The 23,068-nt window shown below is 58.5% G+C and overlaps 1 protein-coding gene and 1 non-coding gene across 2 annotated transcripts in view; one reads left to right on the forward strand and one right to left on the reverse strand.

Moving 5' to 3' along the window:
• MED12L (mediator complex subunit 12L) overlaps nucleotides 1-23,068 on the reverse strand; it is a 270,020-nt gene that overhangs the window by 130,584 nt on the left and 116,368 nt on the right. The window lies entirely within an intron of this gene.
• Nucleotides 11,155-11,227, forward strand: TRNAK-CUU (transfer RNA lysine (anticodon CUU)). The gene has a single exon. It is a non-coding gene; the product is annotated as a tRNA-Lys (tRNA).

The following is a 23,068-nucleotide window of genomic DNA, read 5'->3' on the forward strand; positions in this document are numbered from 1 at the left end:
AATGAGGACAGAGGGCAGCTCGGCGCCCACAGAGGTCCTGCCACCTCGCCTTGTACTTCCTTCTCGATTTCATTTCCCGACCTCGGCTAAGCCACTGCACAGTGGCGCGGGGTGGCCAACCCACCATCTCGTGGTTGTGGCCAGTTCCTGATTTCCATGAGCTGCTGAAGACTAGCAAGAAGCCTGCGTCTCTCAGCGGAGCCGGGGCCGGCCGGGCCGGCTTCATGAGCCCCGACGGGCGCTTCCCACTGGATCAGAGACCCCACCCCAGGCAGGTAAGACCCCTCCCAGGGCATGTGGGACAGGAGTGGGGGGCGAGAAGCAGCGACCTCGGGGGCCCCTGGAGGGTCCTCCACTGGCAAGAGCGCACTTGGTGGCCTGAGCAACCGTGACTGCTTGGTGTGGCAAGAGCTTTGCTCGTTCCTATCCCAGGATCCGTTTCTGAGGATCTTCCTCTCCTGGCGGTAGATTAATTATGGTTTCTCATGGCGGCCGTCACAAATGTACCTGTGGTGAAGAGTTATCAGAAGGAAACGTTTCTGTTTTGAAGGAGCAGCGCAAACGTCTGTCTTCTTAAAAGCCAGAGTCAGTTTCTGCTCCAGCACGTGTGTGTGTGTGTGTGTGTGTGTGTGTGTGTGTGTGTGTGTGTGACTGCCGGCCACCTCGAGAGTGTATGGCCACATATACCCGGTGCCTACCTGGACAGAGACTGGCACAGCTTTTGCTTTGGCTGTCACTGGAGCAAGTGCAGCCTACTAAGGTCTACTAGGAAATGTATTTGCCTCCGAAGAGGACCAACCGCGAGGAGCAAGGCTCCGTTGCCAGCAAAAGACCTTGAGTTCACAAGCTTTATGGCTGGCACGCTTTACGGCTACTCAGGGAAAGGATTTCAAACGGCTGCAAATTATAAATGAGCTTTAGGCATTTAAATGACAGCAGAAGGATTATTAGCACAGGTACACATTGCCAGGACAGCCCCGCACCTCCGGGATCCTTCTAGGTCACAAACAGCTCTATTTTAAAGACACTGTATCCTATGGAGCAAACGCATCCAAGATGAAAAGGCGGGGAAACAAGGAGACCTGCTCCAGGGGCTGCTCTGCTACCAGCTTAGCACGCTCAGGCCCAGAAGGATGTCCATCCTCCACCACGCGACCTTGGATGTCAGTGACATATGCCAACAGGCAGGGTTAACTATCAACCCCCGTGCCCGCTTATACCCGGGCAGTAAACCGAGGCACGGTCCTGCTGCCGCAGCTCAGGAAGGAAGTACCAGATTCAAAGTGTGAGCGCCAGGACGGGAAGGGGGGGGCACGGAGGTGTCAGGGCGCCCAGGAGCGGAGGAAGCAGGCACCAAGGATGGGACACCCAGCCCACGGTCGCCAGCTAATCCCGCCGCGAGCCCATCTGCACGGTTTCGTTCAGGCTCCGGGCACACCCCACTCTCCCCTGTAGCCCACCTGCCACCACCAACGAGCCCCACACGGATGCAGGCCTGTGCGGGCTGTCCCTCCTCTAGTACCACGCACATCTGCTGGGGGGCAGGGCTGTGTAAAAAAAAAGATTCAACTCACCCCCGGCATCTTGGGTGAGAACCCCGTTCTGGGGGTGGGGACGGGAGACGAAGGGGGAGGGGCAACTTTCCCAAGCTGGGAACTGGGTTGTGACCGAGACGGGGACTCACGCTTGGAGCAGATGCTGAGGAGGTGGGGTGGGGTGCGGGAGGGCGGCTTGCCGGGCTGGAGGCACCTGTTCTGCCAGCAGGACCCCCGAGCTGGCTCCCCGCACCACTCGCTCCCCCAAGCACAGCCAGGGTGAGGCCCGAGTACCCCAAACCCACCCACCCCACCCCCCGGGGGGGCTCCCTGAACTCCGCACCCAGGAAGGGTCACAGAGGGACCGAGGAACCGAGCTCAGGCCCCGTCCGTTGTCCCTGAACAGACGCAGGAAGTGGCGAGGGAAAGGCCCCGGGCGTTGCATCCCCTCCTTCGTGCGGCTCCAGCGGTGGTGCCACTCCCGGCTCTGCCGGAGGTGACTCTGGCTTGGGGTTCGGGAACCCCCTGGTGGGGGAGAACCAACCCCGAGTGCAAAGCCCGAGCTCTCTCGCCCTTGAGCCGTCTCTGACCCAGTCTGCATGGGCCCGAGACACGGCCTCAAGGCAGGGGTGTGTGCCGTGGGTCAACGAATGAAACGTGTGTCAGAAAACAGAACTCAGACTGAAAGACCGAAGCAGCTAAGCCGGGCCCTAAGCCCTGGGCTCAGAGCCACGGGGGTGGGGGGTGCTGCTCACTCACGGCCAGGGGCAGGCATGGAGGGGAGGGGTGCGGGAGCTCCTGACCCCCACCCCGCCACGGCAGGGATGCGACTGGAAGGGGTGCGGCGGAGCGCAAGAGGCGAGGGGCTGAAAGGCCGTTTTGGGGGGTTTCCCTCCTAGGTGGGATGAGAGTGGCCACCGCAAACACTGGCTTGAAGCAACAGGGACCCTGCTCTGGTGACCGGAAAACAGGGAGGTCCCCAGAAGGCAGGGGCGGGGTGGGGGCCGAGAGCGGGGTGGTGATGGACGGAGGTGTGAAACTGCACCCTCCAGCTTCCCAGAACTCTTGGCCACCGGAAGGACGATGGAACTGACCCTTCTCCCCGGGTGCACGCTCTGAGCTGGTGCTTCTGCTGGTCAACCTCACACTCACTCTCCCCCCGCCCCACCCCCCAGCACTAGCCCAGCTGTTAAACCTACAAGTTTCTCACCAGCCACCTGGTCACCGAAGCCCGACAGAAAAAGCCAACTTCCGGTTTCTTGAGCAGCGGACGTAGGTCTGTGGTGGAGGGTGTTCCCCGCAGAATTCACCCCATTCGATGTGCAGCATCTTTGGGGGGTCACAGCCAGGTGCGAGCCCGCACTGGAACCCCGGTTCTATCTCTCCAGCCCTACCCCACACTTCCCCCTTGGAGATTTTGGATGGAAAATAATATAATGCTTAGCTACGGTTGCGGGGGTGTGTGTTGGGGGGGGGATAATCTGGTGCTTTTGCATTTTAAATATTTATGTTTGCTGGGGCAAGAGTGATAGATAGTACAGTGAGTAGGGCATTTGCCTTGCACGCAGCCAACCTGGGTTTGATCCCCGGCATCCCACCTGGTCCCCCAAGCACCACCAGGAGTAATTCCTGAGTTCAGAGCCAGGACTTAAGCCCTGAGCATCACCGGGTGTGACCCAGAAAGCAAACAAACAAATAAATAAATAATGTCTCTGTTGGCCGCCCTCAGTCCTTGGGCTTCTAAAGCCATACACCAGAGCACGAAAATAAAGAGCACTGGGTGTGCATTATAGAATCAGCCCCTCTCTGCAGATCAGACTCCTCCCCTTACTTAAAGATGACTCTTGGCAGGGGGGCGTCCCTAGCAGTGCTGAGGGGGGCGGGGGCCTGGAGGCCCCTCTTGCAACTTGGCCCAGTGCTGAGGGGACAGAGCAGGGGACCAAGTCCCGAGGCGTGTACCGCCCCATGGGCATCTGGCTGGCCCTCGGATGTGACCTCCAAAAGGATGCTCTCTTCCCTCCCTCTCCACCTGCCCACAACCCCTAGAGCTGCCAGAGAGACCTGAGGCCCCTTCACTACCGCGATCTGACTTCCCAGGGCACAGCCTCAACACGGTTTCACGGCGGCAGCAGCAGCAGCAGTGGCAAGAAACCAAACAGACTCGAATACCGGTTCGTCCCCCCACACTGTGATGCTCTGCTTACGCCTCCGTAAAAGGAGAATCGAAATTTTCTCTGCCAGTATCGAATGATGACAAGCCCTCGGGGTTTCATGGCAGAAGTAGCAGAGAGTAGCAGGAGGCAGCATGTGTGTGTGTGTGGGGGGGGGGATGAGGACCATGGTGACACAGGACCTCAGAGGAGCACCCTTGGGGGCGAAGGGGCAGCAACTTTGCACATCAAGACGATTACAGTGAACAGCACTGCCATGAGTTGCCCAGCTACTATAAATACATCATCTACCTCAGGGCCCCAGTGGAGCTTTTGAGCACAGCACTCAGAGCACGAAGAGTGTGGGAGGCCTGGGGGTCACCCCCGACACCGCGAAATAAAATCCAAGAAGAATGGTCGCCACTGTCATCCCAGCCCAATAGGTACGCCATGACAGGAAAGACATTACACTCATTCCTGTTCACAGGCGTAGGGAGCTCCGGCAAACATGTGCATACCAAGACCCAATCCACACCCCGGGCAGGTGGCCTGAGACTCACCTGATTGTGGCAGCACCTGGCCCTGGGCATGGCACTCGCTCCGGGAGCCGGAGGCAAAGCCACCTGCCCCTAGTGACATCCTAGGAAAAGACGCATGCGAGGCCCTAATCGCCCAGGGCGCCAGACAGGTAGCACGCTGGACAAAGCCTTGCGTGTGGCTGACCTGGGTTGGAACCCTGGCACCCCACATGTCCCCTGAGTAAGCCCTGAGCACCACCAGGTGCGGCCCAAACCCCAAACTGAAAGTACTTAATCTGACCAATGACACCGGCTATGGGGTTAAATAGGAGCTCGGGATACAGGGAAGGTCACATGCCCGGGGTGTCCAGGGGGGTGAGAAACAGGTGGGCGAGGCCTGAGCGAGCTCCCGGCATCAGCAAGGGGAGGGCAGACGCGGCAGACGTGGGGCTCCGTCACCGGGCATCCTGTCCTGTTGCTGTCACCGAGGGTCCCTTCCTGGACTGTCACGGACTGCCCGTCCTGGTGAGGTCACCGAGTCTCCAGTCACCCACCACGCTTGCTCTTGGCCTCCTCCTTGGTTGTGTTTTGGGCCACACCCAGCTGTGCTCGGGGCTTCCCTCTGGCCCCGCACAGGGATCACTCCTGGCAGGCTCGGGGGAACATCTGGAACAGCAGGGAGCGAGTGTGCGGGTGGTCACGTGCAGAGCAAGCGCCTTACCATTCTGCTGTCTCTCTGGCCCCTGACCTTGACCTCCTGACCTGATATCTTCGTGCTTCCCGAATAATCTTCCTCCAACCCCCCCCCCCCCCGCCATGCTGGGGACACACATCTGTCCTCAGGGCAGGAGCCTTTCCTGAGCTCGGGCACGGTGCCCGCCCTGGCCTTCTCTGTCATGGCCCCACACCCCGGCCACCCAAGGCCTTAACCGCCCCAAGGACACGCTTCCATCCCTGGCTCCGAGCGCCACTCCATTTCGGGTGTATGTCCCACAGAGCACAGTAATAGAAACCATATTCTACCTTGACGTCATTGAGTCTTGCCACCAGGCAACGGCGCCCCAATACCACTCTTTCTCCAGCATGAACAGGACCCTCATGCCCCTGTCTAGTTCCAGGGGACCACACACATGTCACTGGAGCTTATTTCAACACATGGTCGGAAGGGCATCCACGGGAGTAGGGGGCGGAGCTGAGCGCCGTCCCATCCCCAAATCACACCAGGACTTGTCTCTCCATTTCCACCTGCTGGAAAACAGTTGGGCCACCTGCCACGTGGGCTGTGAGCAGAAGGGGTGCTTGGAGCGAGCTTGGCAGGCCGCTGTTTCCCCTCTCTTGGGCAAGCATCTCGAAGTGCAACGACCGGCCCCTGTGACGGAGTCACCCAGCCTCTCACCAGAGCAGAAGGAGGGCGACCGATAGCGTCCTGAAACTATCGTCCAGGGGTTAAGGCACAGCCGTGCCGATGCCAGCCCAACCCCCTCCAACCCCCAGCACTGCAGACGGTCCCTGAGCCAGGAGGAAGCCCTGGGCACCTCTGGGTCCAGCACACCGTCTCCCTCGCCCCCAGTGAAAAATAGTAAAAGCAGCAACGGTTCCAACCCATCACAATTCACGCTCCGCAGTTCACACACGCAGCTTTGGTCTGGGATTCCTGCTGTCCGAGTGGGTCACTGTCATTTGCCTCTCCCCGCGGAATAATGATATGGTGCATTTTCTAGAGTTTTCCTCGCCAATCCGGTGTGACAGCCCTCTTGGGACCAGGTGCTCAGAATCCTTGGTCCTTTTGGGCACTGAGTCCCTGCCCTCTCCCTGGAGGGTCTGACTGGCCTTCACCATGGCAGGCGGCCTTCCACGGAGAGGCCACAGCGTGCGTGCGTGCTTGTGCGTGAGAGCATCGCGGCTCTCCACCCCTCCCCCACCCCGACTCTGCGAAAGGCCCTTCCTGTTCTTTCAGCATCTGATAATGAATGTGAACTTGAGATGCTCGGGTGCTGCCGGCCAGCGCCTTATGTCTGGGGAGAATATGGAGGGTCTCTCGGGCTGCAAAAGTGTTTCCTGAGGTTTCACTGGTAAACTGAGGTGTGTGACGGATCTCAGCTCCCTGCCTCGATGCCTTTGCTTCCTCAGGGGTGGGCAGGAAACGAGGGTTCCCATCACATTCCCCACCCCTGCCCCCACAGGGGAGAGAGGGCCTGGGTTCAGGGAAACGTAGAGCTGGGCGTGAGGAGGGTGGGTCCAGACTGAGGCAACAGCTTCCCAGGTGCCAGGGTGCGGGCGTATAAAAGCCCAGGGCGAAAGTTTCCTTGACTGCCCAGTAGATAACCACCCACCCCACAGCTGTAGCGTGAGTTCGGCTCCAGAAAGAGGCCGCGCTTGGGCGACCCCCCTGAAGACGGCGTGGAAAATAGAGGGACACGCACGGAGGGGGCAATGCCCGCCATAGGCCCGGACACGGGGCCTCACGGCACTGAGGGACGTCCAGGACAAAGAGACACGTGCTGGCATTTCTCAGACGTGCGTGTGCCCCCTGGCAGCAGGGAGCAGCATCCCTGTCACACGCGGGGAAACGGTTACCGGGCGCCTCTCGGAGCCGGCCGAGCCCCCAGACTCCGCACAGGGGAGGTGGAAGGGTGAAAATCGGGGGGCACGCTGTCCCCTGCCGCGGGGTTCAAGGAACGACTGGGGGTCCAGGGCTCTGGGCCAGGTCTGAGGGACGCCGTCCATGGAGCAGGCTCACGGGCTGACAGGCTGGATGAGGGAGCAGGCGAGGGAGCACCGACACGGCAGTGCTGTCCAGCCAGAAGCGTTTCTACTCACTCAGCCTGGTCCCGACCTGAGGCGTGCCACCGGGAAACCAGCAAGCCGTCAACCGAGAAGCGAGACACACCCTAGGGCATCTGCTGGTTCTCTGTTCCCTGTGAGACCCGATCCTCGGGCGAACACTAATGACTGACGGGGAGTAACGGGGATCGCGAGAGAAGGTCGCGCTCAACTCCGCGGCTGCTGGTGTCTGTCCAAAGAAGAGAAAGCCCTGCCATGCCGCCACTGGAACTCGGTTCGGCTACTGCAGCTCCGTTTCTTTTCAAGCGTTTCCACGATCAACCTTTCCTGAATAGCACTGCATTTCCCGGGTTGCCTTTGGAGGGGTACCAGCCATTTGCAAGTGCCAAAGGTCTTAGAGAACTTTGAAAAACCAGAAACCTCCCAGTAAGGGGCTGGGTGCCAAGTACGGGGAGAGAGAGACACACACAGAGACAGAGAGACAGAGACAGACGGACAGTGAGAGAGAAGTAGACAGAGACAGAGACAGACAGAGACAGAGACAAAGAGACAGAGATAGAGAGAGATAGAGACAGAGACAGAGATTTTGTAATGAGATTTCTTTTTGGATGGGGAAGGCACACACTGGTTTGGGGGCAGTGCTCAGGGATCACTTGCAGCCGTACTTGGGGCTCCCTGCTGTACTGGGAATCACGCCAGGGTCAGCACCTGCAGGACAAACACCTACCCCGAGGCTGCCCCTCTGGAGAGATCCTCAGGTACACCAGCTGAGTGCTGGGAAGGAAATGAGGAAGTCAGGGAAGGCGGCGGGGAGGGGCATCTGTGAAGGTTCCTAGATGGGCTGGAGCTGGTGGGGGGAGGAGGGGGGACGAGAGGAACAGGAGGGCATGAGGGAAAGAGGAAGCGGTCAGAGGAGACACTGCCTAGGGGCAGGGCGCAGACGCCCACCGCAGAGCCTGGCTCCATCCCTGGTGTCCAGATGCCCCCGAGCCCAAGCACTGCCAGGAGCGACCCCAGGGCAGAGTCAGGAGTAAGCCCTGAGCACGCTGGGGGCGACCCCAACACCCACGTAAGGAAAAGAGAGGAGGAGGAGGAGCGAGAGGAGGGACAGACGACAGGCCTGGACGCTCCTGATCTGGGGCCACCAGGCCAGTCCCGGGGGGCACGACTCAAGATGGACTGGATTCGAATGTGGGAGAACTCTCTCCACACCTCAGCCCCACACCCGACCCCCAGGGGGCTGGGGGGAAGGCGGGAGGAGCGAGGGCGTGAGGGGAGGAGGGTCTGCGCTCCTGGGGGCCACCGAGAGGCTGCACAGCACACGAGGACGCGTCTACACGCGTGAGCAGCCCACGCCGGGCGAGGGAGCAGCCGCCAGCCCGCCGGAGCACGCAGCCCACGTCCCTTCTGCCCTGGACAAGAGTCGTCCCCCACTCCTCACCCCCTGCAGCCCTCAAGAAAGGGGCTCGGCGCAGCCAGGGCGGAATCGCTTCATCCTGCTTCCTGCTACCCCAGGACACTCGATGTTGACAAAGTACGGGGGCGACGGTGACAGCCATGGCCCTGAAGACCACCGCCTGGCCACCAGAGTAGGGCAGGGGGCGCACGGAAGGACAGGCACCCCCACGGAATGAAGAGGACGACGCCTGGAACAGAGCCCGGACTCCAGGGGGTCTGAGGAGCAGCGCCCGGATGCAGGCAGCCCCGGGAAAGCCGGTCCACCCGCCTCCCCCAAGCGGCTACTGGTGGGGAGGGGACTGGGCGGGTCTCCCTGACATCCCAGCTGCCCTCTGCCGCCAAGTCACACTAGGACGATGATTCCAGAGCGCAGAGCCAGAAGTGAGCCCCTAAGTCCTTGGCACCCTGCTGCCAGCCCACAGAGCTAGAACAGGCTGACGATGCTTGTCCTGCACGTGCCCAGCTGCGGTTGGCTCCCAGCACTGCCCATGGCAGCCTGGGCATGGCCTGCACCACCACTGGGTGTGACCTGATACAGCCATCAAAATAAGTAAGAAAGAACTGAGAGGGGCTGGAGCCATAGCACAGCAGGCAGGGCGTTTGCCTTGCACGCACGCAGCCGACCTGGGTTCGCTTCCCAGCATCCCATATGGTCCCCTGAGCACTGCCAGGTGTGACCCCCCGCCCCCCAAAAAATAAAGCGAAAAGCAAAGATTGAACTGAGAATGCCACGTGCTCTGTGCGGGACAAGAACGTTGTTGGTTATCGCGCTGGACTCTTAGGCTCCCCTGGAGGGACACGGGCGGTTACCTCCACGGAACATTTGACTCTTTGCAGCCCACTGGCCGCTAAACGGAGAAGTCAGAGCTGCGCCTACGATCCCGGGCCTCTGCATGTGCTGACGACCCAGTTCCTCACCGCTGTGAGAGCAAGGCCCATTTGCTCTCGGATTCTCCTCTGGCAAATGACGTGACCTAAAGCGTTTCCACTTACTGCTCTGGGCAATGACTTTAGGAGCGAAGACAATGAAACAGGCGAAGCCGGAAGTCTCTGGGAAAGGGGACTGGATGCAGGCAGACATGCAATCCAGGGCCTAGGCACCTGTGCGGACATGGGCTACATCCACCACAGACCGGGCAGCCATATCTAAGAAGCAGGGACACCCCTAGTTCCAGGCGCTCCCTCTGCACCCTGGTCCCACCCACACTCTACCCCACAAATCAAATGATGTGGGTTTGTTTGTTTGTTTGTTTGCTTTGTTTTTTGTGTTGGTTCACACCTGGTGGTGTTCAGGGCTCCTGGCTCTGCACTCGGGAATCGCTCCTGGCAGTATTCAGGGGATGCTGGGAATCGAACCTGGGTCAGTCCTGTGCAAGGCAAAGTCCACACTGTCCTTTGGCTCTGGCCCAATCAGTGGCTTTCTGCTGAGCAGACGCTCGGCTGTCGGGCGGGTCTGGAGGGCTGCAACCTGCAGATGTTCACCTGCTCTGCGTGCAGGGGATGAAGAATCAAAGGAAGGACTCTGGGGCTCCAAGTCAGCCAGCGCCGGGTGCTCCCCAGAGCACAGGACCCGAGCAACAGCCCCATCTGGCAGCAACGCCCTCTCACGCCCACAAGCCCGGCACACCCTAGTGGGGTCTCCCCTCCCAACCCCTGTAACCTCCCGAGAAGATGAGCCAAGGGAGCGGGTGCAGGATGACCTTTGTGGCCTGTGGCACACCCCTGCCCCACCTGCTCCTGGTCTGCCGCGTGGCTTCCCTCTGGGACACGACAGACACGGCCGTGCAACAGGGAAGACACTTGCACAAGCAGGGCCCCCCCCAGGCTCGGACCCAGGGTCAGGCCCAGTCGGCATGGCCCTCTCCTGCTGCCCCGGGTCTGCTTGCCTCCCTGCACCAGCCATGGGGCGACATGTGGAGCACAAGCATGGGAGCACGGAAGAGACGGCGTGAGGCTGGGGACTGTCTCCCCAGGGCTCCTCCGGCCTCGGCTCCCGGGTCAGCTTGGGGGGCTGTGCCCAGGAGTGAGCCCCGAAAGGGATGCCAGGGGCACAGATGAGAGGCCCCAACACAGAGTTCCTGGCTGTCCACAGACAAAATGCCGACACGTGTCAGAAGGCAGAAGAGGGAGAGGAAGGGGACCGCCCTGTCACCGCTCAGATGTCGGGGAGGTGGGTGGGGGGGCTCTGGGGGAGGCGTGAGGAGCACGGGGCAGAAACGTGTTTGAGAGTCTCATTCTTTTTTTTCCCCTTTTGGGTCACACCCGGTAATGCACTCAGGAATTACTCCTAGCAGTGCTCGGGGGACCATACGGGATGCCGGGAATCGAACCCAGGTCGGCCACATGCAAGGCAAACGCCCTCCCCACTGTATTACTACCAGCCCCCGGTGCAGACTCTTAGACTCAGCCTAGTACCCCCGCGAGGGTCCCGTGGCTGAAGGCACCGGTATGGCAGGGGGAGGGGGGTGGCGAAAACATAAAGGTAAGGTAAAGGTAAAGGCCCTCCCGTTGATCATCGATTTGCTCGAGCGGGCCCAGTAACGTCTCCATCGGAGACTTTGTTGTTACTGTGTCTGGCATATCGAATACTCTCGGTAGCTTGCCGGGCTCTCCGAGAGGGGCGGAGGAATCGAACTCGGGTCGGCCATGTTGGCCGCTTGTAAGGCGAACGCCCTACCGCTGTGCTATTGCTCCAGACCTCTCCCAGGTGCCCGGCTAGCTCAGTCGGTAGAGCATGGGACTCTTAATCCCAGGGTCGTGGGTTCGAGCCCCACGTTGGGCGCGCGGCGAAAACGTGCATTTCAAAACTGAATTTCCTCGTGGTTTGTTTTCCTGAGAGCACAGAGTGAGGAGCCTCGGAATACCGACGGGAGGAGTTTCCTCTCTCCAGGCTCCTGCAAGACTTTCTTGGGCAGAAAGGGGTTGCGAGCGGAAGGCGGGAATGAGCCCCCCCTGGGTGACGCCGAGCCTGAATGCAGGCGGGGAAGTTTTGCCACAACACGGAGGCACGGCTGCTGCTGCCACACCCGGACGGAGGAGAGAGGCAGCCCCGACGGACGGCACCGACCCTCCACACCCACTTGGTTCCTCAGCGAGGAGACGGGGGCGGGAGACGGGGGCGGGAGAGCTCCACTCACAGCCATCAAACCGGCGCTGGCCTGTCCATAAACTTCGTAAACTCACAACCTCCCCGAAACCCACCTTCTTTGAGCAAACAGAAAGGACTCCCCCCCAAGTGCACAAGCCCCCGACCCGCCTGCCTGGCCCATTCCAGCACCCCACGAAGCTCGAGTGCATTTCTGCCACCTAAGCATGGGACTGCCCAGAGAGGGCCGGCCAGGTACCCGAGGACACACAGCCAGCGTGCGCCTGAGCCTGCCATCAGTTACAGACAAGGCCGGGAGCCCGGGGCGGCGGGAGTCTGAACTGCCTGGAAGAAAACCACACCGGGGCGGGATCCCGTCAGAATCAAGAGTGACTGCAGAGGCACCCGGGGTAAAGATGGGCAGTTAGAGGAGAAAGGGCCTGGGGCGGGGGGGGGGGGGGGGGGGGGAGACGCCTTAGAAACCATCTCGGCGGGTTCAGAGAAAACGGAACAGGTGGAGCATTGCCTATAATCGCAGCCATCACTTCCTTCTTTAAACCACACGCGTCACGTGCTGCTCGGGGTCTGACACTGTGGACAAGGACAAAGAGAGAGAAAGAGCCAAGGCAGTGTGGGGGGTGGGGTGTGTGTGTGTCCTGAGCCCCCGCAGCGGGGTCTGGTAATTCCAACCCCACGGGGAGACTGGAGGGGGCCCACCTTCCTCACGGGCTGAGCTAACAGAGCATCTACCAAAGGCCGTGCTGGTGAGAGTGTCTGTCTTCCTGAGGCAAATTCCTGCCTTTCCCAGACCCCGGAGCGAAGGGATGCCCTAGGTCTCCCGGGGGCAACCCCCAGAGGGCCACTCACGGCACCCCTCCTGGACCTTGGCACAGAGAGGCTTCTGCAGCCGGCATCAGTGACGAGAGGGGCAGGGGAGGTGCCCGGCCTCCCCTGCATCGGGTGGCTGTCGCCCTCTCTCGCGGCTCTGCGCCTTGCCTGATTCCCCATTTCACAGCCTGTCATCGGGATTTGTCCCCAGGCGGGAGCTGGTCTGGCACCGCTGTCCTGGTGTAGAATAACACTGGTCTGACCCCTCCGCTTTTCCACAGGGAGCTTAGGTTTACTGGGTTACTCCCACCACAGTGCTCCCATTCCTCTGTGTGTATCTGTAACCTTTTTCTTTGTGCTCTGCTTCCCCCAACTGGTCAATCGCCTTATCTCCTAATCAGACTGTTAACTTGCAAAGATTGCGTTTCTCTTCTCCTTAAGTCTTTTGCATAGTTAATTCGGAGCAGTGGCCTTTTTGTGTGGACACAGGAAGACAGTTCATTCTGTGCTTTTGAAACTTGGGAGCTAGTTGGCTTCTAATGATAGTCACTCCTGGGCATCTGCTCTCTTGACTTCATCCTCAGCTGCCCTTACTTCCTAGCACTCCAAACCTGGGTCCCGACAAGGGACTGGAGGGACCCAGGGCCAGCTGTGAGCTACCCTGGCATCGAGATATGAGCCGACATATGAGCAAAGAATTCGGAGCAGGCTCAGAACACCCTTGGGTGTGGCCCAAACAACCCCCCTCGGGGGTAATAAAAGGTGCAGCGGAGACATCTTCCGCGGAATCAGAGTCCGGAGGAGAGGGAAGGCAGCCTCTGCTACTGCCTTCGTGCCCCCAGATGCCCTGACCGCCATGGGCACCAGGGCACAGCTGTGGCAGCTCTCTCCTCCGACAGGGGAGGAAACGGAACACAAGGAGGTTGCAAGATTCTCGTGGGGACCCCGGCTGATAAACCACGGGCCCTGCTCCATCCAAGCCCCACTCTGAAGAGACTCGGACGCCCGCTCCGAGTCTCAGGGCTGTGCAGACGCCGATGCTGTGGGTGGGTGGGTTCACCCTTTTGGCTGGGAGGATGCTCGCACCATAGACCTGCAAAGGCTGCACCACAAGGGGGCCAGTTCTGGTAAGATTGGAAAGATCCGGAAGGCGCAGGGAAAGGGGTTGTGATGGGTTACACATGTCTGCAAAGCCAGGGGTGCAGGTGCTTACACCCCAAATCCTCTCTGCAATATTTAAGCACCTGGTTCTTCCCCTCTATAGAAAGCTCTTGCTGCAGTGTGTGTGTGTGTGTGTGTGTGTGTGTGTGTGTGTGTGTGTGTGTGATTCCCCAGCCTTCACTCACCTGCAGTCAAGTCTGTCAAAGTTAGGGGGCAGGCAGTTCAGCTGTTCTGTGCTACAGTGGAGGGGTACAGGCTAGGATGAATGTCCTAAACAGCACGTGTGTTTGGGGTCACTTGCCAGCTGTGCTCAGGGATTCCTTCTGGCAGTGCGTAAGGAATATGTGTGGTGCCGACCTCCCTGGTCCCAAACAGAATTTTACCCACAAATAAGACTCACTTCGCCCTCAGCCAGCAGCTGGCTGCTAGCGCCTTCCTCAAACTCTTTGTCTTTGGGGGGGGGGGGGGGGTCACACCCGGCAATGCACAGGGGTTACTCCTGGCTCTGCACTCAGGAATGACTCCTGGCGGTGCTCAGAGGACCATCTGGGACGCTGGGAATCAAACCCGGGTCGGTCGCATGCAAGGCAAACGCCCTGCTATGCTATCGCTCCACACCCCCTCAGTTTTTATTCTGACGTGACCCTGGTCTCATAGCCTCACCAGCACCACAAGTCAACTCCCAGTTGGCCTGTTTATGACTCAGAATTTTTTTTTATCTTCTAAGTGACTGTCTTTTTTTCATTTTTTTTTTAATAAATGAAAGCAAAGGCCCACTCATTAAGTATAACACAGTTATGGCTTGAGAGGAAACTAGCAAAGAGAACGGCCATCAGAGGCTGGGACTTCAATCCAGGCTTTGGGGAGCAGGCTGACTGGAGCGAGAAAGACGAGGCTTTCAAGCCGGCCACTGTACAGAAGCACGTTTATGCCGAAGCGCTCTTATGCCGCAAACGTGACTTTTTTTCCAAGAAGCGGCGGCCGTGGCAGCTGCCAAGGCAAGAGGCCCCACGCAGCTGCGCGAGCCGCCCTCTCGGGGAACATCAACACATGATGGAGGGGCGGGGATCTGCGGGGCCACACGCCCCAGCAATAAAGCGGGATAAATCTCTCCGGCTGAGGCTGTGTACAGACACAAGAGCCCGGACTTGACGGGTTGACGGGTTCTCAAAAGGCGCTGCGAGCTCAAGTGCTCACAGGCGTCTCTACAAGCTCGGGGCCGGGCTGGGTGAGATGCGGCCGGTGCTGGCAACTGCCGTGATCGTAAGAAGAAACATTTGTGCGGCGTATTTACATGCTTCGACTGCAAACGGGAAAGCGGGCGGCCTGAACAAGCGGGAGAAGGGAAGTCACCCTCGCGGGCCAAGAGGCTGCGGCTTGCTCGTGTGCTCCTGGGTGCTGGGAAGCGGACTCAGGACCCCACACGAGCAAGGCAAGCTCGCTGCTAAGGAGACATGTCCTGAGGCCCTGGGGTACAGAGTTTGGGTAAAACATTAGAATACTGGATCTATTTTAGGCATACAGGCTCACACTTTTTCAAAATACTTGTTATCAGGGCCACAGCGATAGCACAGCGGGGAGGGCAACTACCTTGCACGCAGCCGGCCGGGGTTTATATCCAGCGTTCCATAAGGTCCCCCGAGCACTGCCAGGAGTGATTCTCGAGTGCAGAGCCAGGACCAAGCCCTGAGCATCACTGGATATGGACCCCCCCGCACTATAATACTGTCCTCCCGTAGTTCATTGATTTACTAGAGCGGGCACCAGTAACGCCTCCATTGTGACAACTGTTACTGTGTCTGGCATATCGAATACGTCACGGGGAGCTTGCCAGGCTCTGCCGTGCGGGCGAGATACTCTCGGTAGCTTGCCGGGCTCTCCGAGAGGGGCGGAGGAATCGAACTCGGGTCATCCAGGTAGGCCGCGTGCAAGGCGAACGCCCTACCCGCTGTGCTATCGCTCCAGCCCATGGGTCCCCTACAAATTAAAAATTAAAAAGGGCTGGAGCGATAGCACAGCGGGTAGGGCGCTTGCCTTGCATGCAGCCGACCCGGGTTTGATTCCCAGCATCCCACATGGTCCCCCAAGCACCGCCAGGAGTGATTCCTGAGTGCATGAGCCAGGAGTGACCCCTGTGCATCGCTGAGTGTGACCCAAAAAGCAAAAATAAGTAAATAAATAAGTAAATAAATAAATAATTTAAAACCCCAAATATCTGTTATCATATCACACCAGCCACCAAGGGACCAATCTGCATCACCAACCAACAGCCCACAAAAGCTGCTTGCCACTGAGACAGCCTACTTCTGAAGTGGGACTCTGTGTGTGTGTGTGTGTGTGTGTGTGTGTGTGTGTGTGTGTGTGTGTGACACCCAGCGGAGTTTGGGGGCTGATCCCAGCCGTGCAGGGGAACAAGCCAGAAGCTCCCCTGTGCAGACCCTGCACTCCAGCCCTCCGAGTCATGCTCCTTGGCCCGTGCTTTGATTCTTGACCTCCACACAAGCCTCCCCAGGGGGCTCAGCCTGGCCTGGTCACTCGAGACTGCGGTCTATGGCCCCTTTCAAGGCAAGGGATGTGCCGGGTGACCCACGGTATTCCCAGTATTCACTGAATCCTGACGAAGGGGTACTGGCTGGAGCAGAAACGGCTGTTTGTTAGGTGAAGAAATGCTTCGGGCAGGGCGTGGAAGCCAGATCTTTATCATCCCCATGGAAGGCTCTAGAGGGTCACGAGTGTAGGAACAGACGTGGCAGAAGCTGAAACCTAGGAGCAGCAGTGAGGGCCAGGCCCCTGCTCAGGGTGAGGCGTGTGCGTCAGGAGGTGGGGGGCTTTGTGTTCGATCGTGGACATGACTCTGGTGACCTCCAGCCCCACTGGCCTCAAGCACTGAGCCATCCGGTCAGCTGAGAAACACCAAGGAGGGCCCCCGGACCCCTGGCACTGCTGGGAAGGCCCCCCAAAGTGAAAATAAAGAGCAAAGAAGCCAACCTAAAAGCACAGCTAAAACATGCAAAAGAGGCCTCTGGGGGTGGGGGTGGGAGGTCCATGGAGGCAAAGGACACAGATGACCGCTTTGGTTCTCAGTTTGAGGTGTTCCCACATGCCCCATGCACGGCCTCTAGCCCTGCAAACTCTCCCCAGCAGAACAGAGAGGGGGTGGGGGGGGACAGACAGCAGGCGGGGCCACTGTGGGCAGGAACACCGGCAGGCGGGGGCCAGAGGTGACAACCACTTAGCCCCTGAAGACGTGCCCATCCTGGTGGCTGCCGGGGGATGCGGTGAGTCTCAGCGTGGTGGGGGAGCAGAGTGTCGGCGCCAAGGCCAAGTTAGAGGGGCCCATGGCTGAGGGTATGGCCGCTGGGTCACCTCATTTGAGAAGGATGCCGAGAGGCTGATTCACAATGAGCAAAGCAGCCTGTAAACTGGCTGAGGCCACAGGGGGGGTGGTCCATGTCGGCCTGTCAGAGCCCCGAGCGGGCTGAGCCGGGACCCCACGGGGTGGGGGCGAGGGGGTCCTCCTGCCAGGCACAGATCAGAGCCAACAGCCCCAGCAACTTGGGGATCCATGGGGTGGACGGGAGTGGAGGGTGAGCAGGAGACCACGAGGTGTCCCTCCCGGTCAGGGGCAACCCTGGGTCCCTCCCGCCTGGATCCCGCCTCTCTGGGGTTACTGCTGCCCCCCCCCCCCCCCGCCCGCCCCTCCGCCTACTGTTTCAAGAGGGAAGCATCTGGACAAGTACTTTTTTGGGTTTTCCAACCCATTCCAAGGGCCTCTCTGCAGGCTTGTGAGCAACCACAGAACGGGCTTCCCAGTAAATACACAAGCCTCCAAGGGCGCGGTCGCCAGCCACCCAGGGGAAGCAGCCCGGGCCGCAGCCCTCCACGGCCCACGGCCCGGGAACGTCCCGGACCCAGCTCCACGACACGGCCGGTGCTGACCCGCAGCGGTGAGGCCCAAGGCACATCTGCAGGCGGGCGGGTGAGCCGGGCTGGACATCTGCACAGGCTGTGACGTTCAAGCCTCTGGCGAGACGTCAGCCTCTCGGAGAGCACTTGAAATGTTTTGGTCTGGGAGCTAATGCGGCATTTCCCACCAGACAAACACGGAGCTGCCCTGGCTGCGAGCAGAGGAGGAGAGAAGGTCTCCCTGAGCAGCCGACGTTCCGCTCTGGGGCCGAGCCCAGTGTGCCCACGGGGAACCCCAAGAGACTGGAGTTCCGGTAAGTTCATCCGACACACAAGTGGACTTGAAGGGACATTTGCGGTTCCGGTCACAAGTTTTGGGCAACTCCTGTGTCCTGAAGCCTGGCTTCCTCTTTATCTTGGTTCAGTGGATGCAGGGACCAGGGCAGGTTTGACAAGGATCTGCCCTGATCCAGGTTCAAAGCCTCAGCTAAGCAGAAAGAGTCTTTCCCCCTCTGTGCTCTGCTTCCCCGGATCAAGCCTGCTTTGCTGCTGGACGCATGCAAGCCGAGGCTTCAGGAAATTCTTCCTGCTAAAAAAGAAAACGTGGAGTCTTAGAGCCTGAAAATCCTTCGGCCAGACGGTGCTGCGTGTCGGCGGGAGAGCCGTGACGACCCGTGCGGACTCTGAGGAGGGACGGCAACACAGCTGAGCCGTGACGTCAGCCTGGGCGCAGGGCGGCCGATAAAGAACTCCAATGCGGGAGAGAGAAGGAAAAGGAAAACAGGTTTGCCTCGAGAGGCCCAAAGGCCAGCGGCCCAGGAGAACTGAAACCCAGGTGAAGGGCTAGGGACAGAGCGGCAGTCAAGCCCCTCCGGCCAGAGTGCCTGGACGTGCGCTGCGGGTTTAATGGTGAGTCAGAACTTTCTACACGGGGTGGGGGTGGGGAACCAGCCAAATAGGATTTAAACGATTCTCAGCTCGGGGCTGCTTATTGTCTTGTTGTTACTATTATTTTGCTGTGGGTCAGAGTTTCTGCTCTTGGAGGCCTTGACCCTCAGCTTCTCCTTTCTGCCCCAGAGAAGGGCTCTGATTCTTCACCTGGGCCTGGCTAGCCCACAGACCTACGGCATGGATTCTAGTATTTGTTTTTCTGGAAAACGGGGTAAAATTCCATCCAATCTAGACAAACAGACATTTTTTCCCTGGATTTCCACACCCGGCAGTGCTCAGGGCTTCCTCCTGTCTCTGTGCTCAGGGATCACTCCTGGAGGATGAAGGGGACCATATGGGGTGCCAGGGATCGAACCCGGGTCGGCTGTGTGGAAGGCAGGCGCCCTCCCAGCTGGCCTATCACTCCAGCCCCAAACTTACACACCTTTAAAACGCTTCATTCAGGTTTAGACTTTACCCTGGTTGAAAATACTTCTTTTTCCCGCCCCGTTCCCCAAGAACCTCATTTTCTGGAGAAATTCCAAGGAGCAGCAGGGAAATTCAAGGCAGAGATTCGAGGGTACCTGACCAAGCGTCTCCGCTCCTGCCCAGCCCCCCGATCTTTTCATCACAAAGACCTGGTATTTTTATTTAAGCCAAGTCTCTTCTCCACAATGCTCTGTCTGAACTGAGAGTTTGTGCACTCTTTGCTTTGGGCGCTGTGGGGGGACCCAGGATTGAAGGGTGGGGGGTCCCGCATGCTAAGGGCTCCAGCCCTGGCCCCAAGCCCAGAACTCCGAGTTCTTGAAGAAACAGAGAGAAACAAGACACACCTGGATGTGCTTCTCCTTCCCACTCCAGCACCCACCACACCCAGCACGGGAGCTATTATGCCGTGACTGCAAAGCAGAACTTTTTTTTCCTTTTTGGGTCACACCCGGTGATGCTCAGGGGTTACTCCTGGCCCTGCACTCGGGAATTACTCCTGGCGGTGCTCGGGAGACCATATGGGATGCTGGGAATCGAACCCAGGTCGGCTGTGTGCAAGGCAAACACCCAACCAGCTATACTATCGCTCCAGCCCCTAAAAAAGCAGAACTTTTCATGGCTTGCTAGGGACCGACATGGGCCACCAAGCCTGTCTGGGAAAATCCATCAGGAAACCTTGCTCTGGAAAATGTTTACCAGGACCTACGCAGCCTGACTTCTGCTCCCATGTCCTCAGAGCCCGTAGTCAGAGAGGACCTTCTGACCACCTCTAAGCAGCTTTACTGTTATAATCCATTGAAAAGAGCGATGAAATTGCCATTTTTCTGGGTAAAAAAAAAGAGCCAAATATGAGCAATGTTTTATGACTCCGTCTCATTTTAAAAGAGAGGAGAGCAAGGAGAGCAAGATGAGTGAGCAAGCGAGAGAGGGAGAGAGAGGGAGGGAGGGAGGGAGGGAGGGAGAGATATTATCACAAGGCAAGCCCGGAAACGAAGGGGTGAGTCAAACATCTGTAATAATATTGGACATAAGTTTTACATGATCTCAAGAGCCAGGCCTTCCAATAAACATTTCTAAATGCTACAACCCCAGAGGGACAGACTCTGATTTCCCAGTCAACCCTGGTAGCCCGGTCACAAGGGAATGGTCAAGCGTCCCCTGCTGGCTCTGGCCAGCTCAGGGAAGTGGGGTGTCACAGTTAAACGGGATGACACAGTTACAGCAGGACCAGACAGGGCTCCCGGGAGGACCCCCAGGCCACAGATCCAGCTCCGCCCCCCTCCCCACTCACTCCAGGTGGCCAAATGGGAAAAGGGGATTTCTCAGGCCAAGCACAGGATTTTTGTTCAGGTGACCTGGATTCACGTGGTCCCCAGAAAGCCACCAGCACAGAACTGCGAGTTGCCCCAACACTGCAGGGTGTGACTCCAAAACAAAAAAGGGATTTACACAGAAGTAAAAGTTGGGAGGGCCAGAGTGCATGGGGCTGGCCTGCCCTGCTGGCCGGCTGTTTACACAACTAATGGAATCATGACAGTGTAGCCTCGCGAGTATTAAGAGGACCCGGACTGTGGTCTCGGCGTCTCTCTCCGGGCCGGACGCGAGCAGTCTCAGAGAAGCAGCTGAAGCTTTGTCCTGCTCAGCGTCAAGCACTCCCCTTAGCATTTAGGTGACATGGTCATTACAGGGTTAAAGCCACCAGAGCTGAGGCACTAGGCCACGCCCCACCAGGACACCCATGGCCCCCACCCACACCCACACCCACTACCAGCAGCTGGACTGGAATCCACTGGGACTCTGGGCCACATTTTTCCCTCCTGCCTTAGTTCTCTGGCCGCTCGGACCTTCCCTATCCCATCTCCTACCTGAGACAACAAGGAAACAAACCCGCTCTTCAGGACGCAGCCAGTCCCCGCGCAGCTCTGAGGAGGCACCTGCAGCCACCGGCCCACCGAGACGTGCGGCCCTCTCGGCCTTGCCGGCAAGACCCTGGGTCCGTCTAGGGTCCCCCGAGCACTGCAGCAGGAGTGCCCGAGCAGAGCCAGAGCTGCCACTCCACCAGCTCCAAATCAGGGAACAAGGGGAAACCAGCACCCCAATGAGCTGCTCTCCTGCCAGCAGGAAAGGGGCTCGAGGCTGGGGGGGACAGACTCACTCCCACCCGTGCCCTCCGAGCTGGGGAGTGACCGACCTCGAGAGCAGGGTCCCGGCCCCCGAGCCCCACAGGAGGGCTGGGGAATGGTGAGGTCACCAAAAATGAAGAAACTGTACCCCAGATCTCAAGGGGGAAGGGTAAAGCAAAGGGATCCGACTTGGATGCATTGCTCTGTGAGGCTACACGATTTCACTGATGTTTTAATGTACTGAATGGCTGTTCCCCAAAATCTGGCTTAAGAGCATAGCAACCTGGCACCTGTGGGGGGTGCCGTGCCTGTACAGACCCAGGGCTGAAATTCCCCAATCAACTGAAGACCCTTTTCCGCCCCTCGGAGGCAATCACAACTAAGCGTGTGTTAGCCAGGAATTCTCATTTGGCCTCAGAAATTCCTTTCGCTCTTCAAAATGGAAAGCACTCAGCGAGGGAGCACCTGGTGAGCACAAAACATAGTGAAAACCCTGAAGATGGGGTCGGAGAGGTGGTACAGCACTTAGAGTGTTTGTCCTGCACACGGTAGACCTGGTTTCAATCCCCCACTGAGCTGACCGAAAGTGATCCCTGACCATAGAGCCAGGGGTCAGCCCTGAGCACAGAGGAAGGAGTAAGCCCTGAGCACGGAGCCAGGAGTCAGCCCTGAGCACAGAGCTAGGGGTCAGCCCTGAGCACAGAGCCAGGGGTCAGCCCTGAGTCTGCCAGGAGTCAGCCCTGAGCATAGATCCAGGATTCAGCCCTGAGCACAGAGACAGGAGTGAGCCCTGAGCACAGAGCCAAGAGTGAGTCTTGAGCACAAAGCCAGGAGTGAGCCCCAAGCACCACCCTGTGTGGGCCTTCCACCTTTCTAAAGATAAGGGGAAAAAACCCCCGAAGAACTCTGACAGCTGCTGTCTGTATTAAGTTCATCTAGAAAGATTTAAGATCATAGAAATCAGAATTCAGATATGCATTTTTAGCTCAATAAAGTATCACCTACTGACATCTTTATAAAGGGAGAGAGTGGGGGGGGGGGGGGAGGAAGGCCAATCTCACCCAAAAATCCAATAGAAAAGCAGAAGATGCATTTGCATAGATACATAGATATTTTAAATATTTAATCAGGAGAGAAGTCATCTACATCTTTGCATATGAATTCTATCTCCTTCTGCATGAGAGGGCTTTCAAGAGATGTTTCAGGACAATATACAGAAAATGGGCCCGGAGTGATAGCACAGTGGGGAGGGCACTTGCCTTTGCCCTTGGCCAACCTGTGTTTGATCCCCGGCATCCCATATGGCCCCCCCAAGCCCTACCAGGAATGATCCCTGAGTACAAAGCCAGGAGATACCCTGAGCACTGCTCGGTATGCCCCTCCCCCCAAAATCAAAGTACACAGAAAAGAATCTAACCTCAGGGCCAGCCAGACAGTGCTACAAAGTGGTCCTGAGCACTGTGGAGACCTCTGGGCACAGAGCCGAAAAGAGGCCCTGACCCTGGCCTGGGGTGGGAGGGAAGGGCTGGTGGGAGGCCAATCCCACCCAAACACCTAATAGGAAAACAGGAGGTGCCAAAAAAAAAAAAAAAACAGGAGGTGCCTATGCACAGCCTTCTGTGAGCGACCTCAGTGAGTGAAGTTTCACAAAGGCTGAGTGCAGCCTGGAAATGAAAGCCCCAACAGCGACATCTGGCTGCACTAAGACCTTCCGCCTCTCTCCATCTTGGAGTAAACACCTTTTCGAGCAGGGGGACTCACAGGCCTGCAGGGCTCAAGGCCACAGTGCTCACCCCTCCCATCAGCCCAGGGTCAGCGCTGGAAGCCATCAGCTCACAGAGGCCGTCCCAGGTTCCCCAGATTCTGACGCTCAGTGGCACAGAGGGCAGGCAGCATGCAACAGTCTCAGACCCCGGATCACGGCAGCTTCACATGTGCACACACTTGAATGAGCATGTCCAAATGTCACGAACATAACATGAGACTGTAGGGGACAGCATGATCCGAGCATGTGCAACCCCCAGCACCCCTCGACCCCCAAGCACCACCGGGGGTGGTCCAATGATCCTCAGGCACCTCGTTTCCACACGGCGGGGCTACG

Source organism: Sorex fumeus, unplaced genomic scaffold, assembly GCF_029834395.1.
Source record: "Sorex fumeus unplaced genomic scaffold, SorFum_2.1 ptg000044l, whole genome shotgun sequence".
NCBI lineage: Eukaryota > Metazoa > Chordata > Mammalia > Eulipotyphla > Soricidae > Sorex > Sorex fumeus.